At 39.2% G+C, this 6,648-nt stretch overlaps 1 long non-coding RNA gene across 1 annotated transcript; it reads left to right on the plus strand.

The window, feature by feature from the left end:
- The first annotated feature begins 2,808 nt into the window (after window positions 1-2,808).
- Window positions 2,809-5,218, plus strand: LOC143744662 (uncharacterized). The gene is made up of 3 exons (XR_013205875.1): window positions 2,809-2,922; window positions 3,198-3,254; window positions 5,105-5,218. It is a non-coding gene; the product is annotated as an uncharacterized LOC143744662 (long non-coding RNA).
- The last annotated feature ends 1,430 nt before the right edge of the window (window positions 5,219-6,648 follow it).

The following is a 6,648-nucleotide window of genomic DNA, read 5'->3' on the forward strand; positions in this document are numbered from 1 at the left end:
GCTTGGGACCAGATTATGCAGAATAAGCAGGCCCACCCTTCTCATTAATATATATACACAAAACACGCACTCGTTGCTCCATCCGCAACATACACACGTTCGCTCCATCGGCAGCAACACACAAACACTCGTCATTCCTTGCCTGCTTCCGCAACACACTCTCGTTCGCTCCATTGGCAGCAACACACACACATTTCAGATCAATTATTATTATTTTTTGTTAAAATTGTAATTAACACTAACTCTTTAACACTTATTCTCGTATTACTTATATTCGCTTATATTCTTATATTCGTATTAACACTTATTCTCATTTGAATTATAAATATGTTTGCTTTTAAACTGTGTGTGATTTTGGTTGTGTGACAGTTGTAGGTTAAGTTTGACAATAGTTTGTTTGACAAAAGCCCAATTTTATGTTTTAAAATAATAAAATAGTCTACCTAATATAAAAATCACACTGCTCTGTTTAAATAGCAGTAGTAAGCTACAATTCGTACCATTCAGCGTAAGCACCGCTCAACTGTGATGTTTCCATGCACATTTTTGCGCATGTAAAAAGGATGATTTTTTTCCTGTCGATATTGCAACGTGAGTGAAGTTGACAAAGCCAGTGCTCAAAGTGGGGCGGTACTCACCGGTACGCAGGAACGGCACTTCTACATTTTACTCTTACCCCTAAAATCCACTGGATCCGTCTACGGCACGGAACGTCAGTGCCACGTTTTTGATGCGTCCCTAGATCGGCGTCAAAGTCCACTGGAAGCGTCTCAGACGAGTTTCAGCAGCGGAGCGTTGGTCTCCACAGCGTGTTTTATTTTGAAAATCGACCGGATCCTCTATGCCGTTCTGTGTCTGACTTCCTGCCCGGTACGATGTACTCTGTGCTGCTTTACACGGCAAGCGGCGAAAATAGACCTGCTACCTATTCTCTGCGGAACGGAGCGGAGAGACGCTTCTGGGACACTTCTGAGACGCGCTGCGTCCGCAGCTGGTGGACTTAACCCCTAAAATCCACTGGATCCGTCTACGGCGCGGAACGTCAGCGTCGCGGATGCCGCAGCTAATCGCGGCCATTATAGTCAATGCTCTAAAGTCCAGCAGCTCCGGACGCAGTGCGTCTCAGAAGCGTCCCAGAATCGTCTCTCCGCTCCGCAGAGAATAGGTAGCAGGTCTATTTTCGCCGCTTGCCGCGTCAAACATCGTACCGGGCAGGAAGTCAGACACAGAACGGCATAGAGGATCCAGTCGATTTTCAAAATAAAACACCTTGTAGAAGCACAAAGAGAAAATTGAAAAAAAAAAAACAATAAGGTAGCACAACTGTCCGCTCCTGAGCCAAAAGAGGACAAATGAACAACAAATAAACAACGCTCCGATTCTGAGGAAAAATGAACGTCACCAACGCTCCGCTGCTGAAACGCGTCTGAGACTCTTCCAGTGGACTTTGACGCCGAGCTAGGAACGCATCAAAAACGTGGCGCTGACATTTCGCACCGTAGACGGATCCAGTGGATTTTAGGGGTTAGAGCATTGACTATAATGGCCACGATTAGGGGTTAAAGATACCTGCACTTTTTCTTGCGTACCGCTACTTCTCGCATTTAGTCGGTACTCGACCACTGACAGAAAAAGCGCCAGTGTCAGGCCCGTTGATATACTTCGTTTGCAGTGCGTATGCGTATTTTTTCCGCACCCATGTTAACAGATTCGAGCTTTCACACTGCACGCGCATGCGGTCCGTCAATGCGCTCCTGGTGCTGTGCGTATACAGCAGTGCAGAGATCGTTCCGGGTCTATTTTTGCTGTGCTGCACGCGGTGAATTAAAGTGACAGCTCATGGTTCGTGGTCAAAACACAGATTGACATGAAAATATAATAATCTCACCATAAATGCATTTAATTAAATAAAATGTAGCAATCTAAATGTATTTTTTGACTTGCAGACTTGGAGGAGTTCCGTTTTCGCACGCACGTGCACACACGTACGACTTGTTTTAATACATTTATGTTGTTAATAAATAACAATAAGTTTTGTTATAAGTTTTGTTTTTCACTGTAGAAATCTCAAATGTCATGATTTGCCAATGCAAGAGAGTACCGGCACCTTTCTTTTCCCACTTCAAGCACTATACAAAGCCTATAAAAAAGAATAGTTTACCATCAAATACATCGCTATTCGCGAATGTTGAAACATTTTGATTCTAATGAGAGAGTTACGTGAGCATAATGCCCCTTACTTTTACTTTCGCTTTCGTTTTGGCTTGTTTATAGTCATTATTTTTAAATTCTTGTTCTGTTCTGAATATTACATTTAAAGAGTGTGTTGTGGAATACAGAGGTGTCAAAAGTATTCACATTCGTTACTCAAGTAGAAGTATAAGGTTTAAAAAGACTTCTGTAGAAGTTGAAGTATCAACTCAAGCTTTTTACTCAAGTAAAAGTGTAAAAGTAACTGGTTTCAAAACTATTTAAAGTATAAAAGTAAAAGTAATGCAAAGAAAAAAATGCCATTAAGGACAAAAGCTTAGGCCGCTCCACAGGGGCACTACCACCTCCTCAAAACAAAGTGTTTCTAAAGGCCATTTCTAAAAGGTTTCTTTATGCAATGTGCCCGGTTGCATAAAGCACCTTAAGTGACATTTTCCCTTAAGTTCGCCCTTATGTTTCCCTTAAATCTAAGGGTGTTGCAGAAAAATACCCTTAAGTGTTACTTAACGTTTTTTTTAAGTGAAACGTCATAAACACTTAGAATTTCCCTTAAATGCTGTTTTTTCCCTTAAGTAATCCCTTAAAAAGCGTTAACTGTTGCATAAAACCCCTTAACGGTCATTTCCCTAAGTATAATTTAAGGTTTGGAAATCGTAACCTTAAGAGTAACGCGGACAAAAATAAGACGACATGGCTGAATTTATGGAACAAGTTGAAGATAATTATGTGCAAAGACGAATTTTTAGAGATTGGGAGAACCCTTTGGACCATCTTAGCGATGAAAAATTGTTGCTTGAATACCGGTTTGATCGACGCGCAATTTTTGACATCGCTAACAAACTAGACGGCGACCTTGACCATGTCACACATCGCACCCACTCTTTACCTGCAGTGTTACAACTGTTTATAGCACTGCGTTTTTTTGCAACTGGAAGTTTTCAGACGGTAGTGGGAGATGTTTTCCACGTGCATAAATCGTCTGTCAGCAGAGTGGTTCACCGGGTTGCGGGGGCTCTTTCCCGTCATTTAAACGCAACGGTCAAGTTTCCATCCTATCATGACAGGAGGTCATTCAAACCAGTTTTTTTCGGAAAGCAGGTTTTCCTCGCATATGTGGTGTTATTGACGGCACACATATCAGAATACAGGCGCCCCAAACACACGAAGACCAGTACGTAAACCGAAAAGGCTACCATTCAATTAATGTACAATTAGTGTGTGACCATCTCTGCAAAATTACAAATGTTGTTGCATCATGGCCCGGGAGTACACATGACTCCAGGATTTTGGCGGAGAGCAAACTAGGGAGTGATTTTGAAGCTGGAGTGCACACTGGTCTCCTGCTCGGGGACAGCGGTTACCCCTGCCGTCCATGGCTCATGACGCCCTTCATGAATCCCCGTAATGCTGCACAGGCATGTAATTAATTAATACGTATATTCCTATGAAGGTATAATTTGGTGCCTAAAAGATTTGCATGGAAAATGTTAATCAAATTGTGAGCATTAAAGAAATATTAGCAGTAGTTTACTGAATTATAAATGTATTAAAATATGTATTTAAAATAGGTATGCACTTTCTATTGTGTTGCTGCTACACGTTGTCAATTCTGTAACACCTTACCTGATTTGTGTATGTTTTAAAATAATCAAAGCCTCAAATATTTTGCACTCTGAAAGAAAATCTTTTATGCAATACATTACCTTCATAGTATTTATCTTAAAGCACTGTTTATAGCCTACTGGTAAAAATCTTTATTATTTTTTCTTTATTTTTTTTACCCGATTAGGAAAAGTACAATTATGCGCTGACCCACACAAGGTCGATTATTGAGAGGACCATCGGACAGCTGAAGCGCAGGTTTCACTGTCTCCACAGCGAGCTGCGTATTGAGCCTTCAAGGGCATGCAGAATTATTGTAGCGTGTGTTGTGCTCTTCAACCTTTCCAAGACATATTCTGCTATCGAAGAAGAGGATGAGCACGGGAATGAAGAGGGCTATGAGGAACTGCATCTGATTCAAAATCACGATTTCCAACAGGCTAGATATGCTGCTAGAGATGCCATTGTAAATGCTTTCTTTAACTGATAATATAGTTGTATTAATAGTAGTCATCTTAATAAGAAGAAATAAGAAGTAGTAGTAGTAGTAGTTTTTATTATTATAACACACACACACACACAATCTGAAATCTAAAAAAACAATTGTCAAAAAATTACTCAATTGTAGTTATTGTTATTTTTCCTTCAGCCTTTAGCTGTAAAAGTTAGTTATTTAGAATAAAATTATAGAGCTCCTGATTTTCCGTCTCCTTCTTTAGTTTTTCAATCTCCAGCTGCAGTTTCTCCTTTTGAAGCTGCAGAACCTCTCTCTGCAGTTCCAGCACATCTTCTCTTGATTTGGCTGCAGGTGATATTTGCGGTCTTCTGAAATACTCAAGTAATGGGGAAAATTAAGAAAATCTTAAAAAATATTATTAAAGCTGTTCGTTGGATTAATTATAGGCTGAAGCAATAGTTAACATAAATCATTACTTAGGGGTTGCCTGTATCGGCGTTCTGCTGACGATCTGATGGTGCTGAAGTTGTTTTTCAGAGTGCTGCAAGGGTCTAAATGTGACATTAATGTCAGTTAAATCATTATGTTATAACGTATTATGTCTCTAATGATGTCAAAATAATAATGTATCCTCTAAGCCACTGTTATTATATGATGATACAGGAAAATAACTTAATGCCTCACTCAATGTTACACTGTTGCACTGGTTCAGCTTCACTCTCTAAACCGCCACAGATGCCAGACAGGACAGGTGAGTCAGCTCCAATGATGTTTTGTACCATTATAGTACAGTCCGACAACTCAGCCGGTGGGGGTCCTCCACCTGTTGGTCAGTTTTGTAATCGTTAGGTCTTAACACTGTACAGCAATAAAGCGCACTCTTCACCAGGGTGCGGTGCTTACAATCTTAAAAGCGTAGCGCTAGTCTTGCTCAATCTTACCTGTTTTGTTGGCTTCTTTCTTATAAGCGCTCAACTCTTTTTTTGCGACCACAGTGATGTTTTCATATTTTTTAAGGACTTCCTGAACCATCCTCTTCACATCAAGATTCCTTGCGTTGATTTTTTCCGTTATTTCTTCCCACTGTTTCTGTTTTTTTAAACAGTTACATGGGGATTTAGTTTGCTTTTCAAAATTGTTTTTCTTTTATCATATTCGTCAAGAAGAATGCATTTCTCCTCCTCTGTCCAATTAGGCTTTCTTTTTTTGTTTTCTTTATCCATTCCGATATCCTAGCCTACTTTATTAGCCTACTTTATTTGATGAAACCGCGTAATTGCTAGTGTTAGTGTTTTGCGCATCTATGGCAACAACAGACTTTTATAACGTGAATCCAGGATCGCTGTCGTGAAACACTTAAATGTTTCCCTTACCTAAGAGAACCGTTTAAGAGATTATATGCAACACCCTTAAGTTATTCTCTTAGGTAAGGGGAAATCGCCCCTTAAGTATCACACTTAAGGGAAAAACTTAAGGTGCTTTATGCAACCGGGCACATGACTATAACGTTATATTAAAATGTTAATGTTGAAAAATTTGGGATGCACTACCTGTTTCAGCCGCATATATGCCCATAGAAAATGAATTTCAGTCCAATTTCCATTTTAGTAAAATGCAAATACATTAAAGAACCATATGTGTGTACTAATGAGCATTAACATGTGTTTCATTGAGAGGAAGATATGATGACTAGTTGCCTATGAGTATTGTAATGGTGCAAAAAGTCAAACTTCAGAGGCATGTTATCATCGAAATGGTATATGTTTATACTTCTCTTTAAGGGCGTAGGTTTGATTTTGAGATTGGTGGGGACTGGGGACATCCACAGAAGTGGAGGAATCAGGAAATTAATAGGATAATGTACTAAGGTTTTTAGTCTATAATGACCTCAACAATACGTTAATTCATTAATTCTGTAATGTTACAGGTAACTAATAAAGACACGGAGGCAGTTTAACAGAGACTTAACTTTACTCCGTTCATAGTGCAATGCAATAGTGCAATACTGTCTTGTTCCTTGCTTTTTAAAGAAGCCAAACACGTCAGCATCTTTCATTAAAAGGATATAGTTCACCAAAAACGAAAATCATTTAGGCTACTCACTCTCAAGTTGTTTCAAACCAGTTTCGTTCCATTGCTGAACACAAAAGAAGATATTTTGAAGAATGTCGATAACCAAACAGTTGATTGTAGCCATTGACTTCCATTGTAGGAAAAAAAAAAATACTATGGAAGTTAATGTCTACCATCAACTGTTTGGTTATCGACATTATTCAAAATATCTTCTTTTGTCTTCAGCAGAAGAAAGAATCTGGTTTGAAACAACTTGAGAGTGAGTAAATGATGACAGAATTTTCATTTTTAAATAAGTGAACTTA

The sequence above is a fragment of the Siphateles boraxobius genome, unplaced genomic scaffold (genome assembly GCF_051911475.1).
Source record: "Siphateles boraxobius isolate OS27281-9 unplaced genomic scaffold, OSU_SipBor_1 20, whole genome shotgun sequence".
In the NCBI taxonomy this organism is placed as follows: Eukaryota; Metazoa; Chordata; class Actinopteri; order Cypriniformes; family Leuciscidae; genus Siphateles; species Siphateles boraxobius.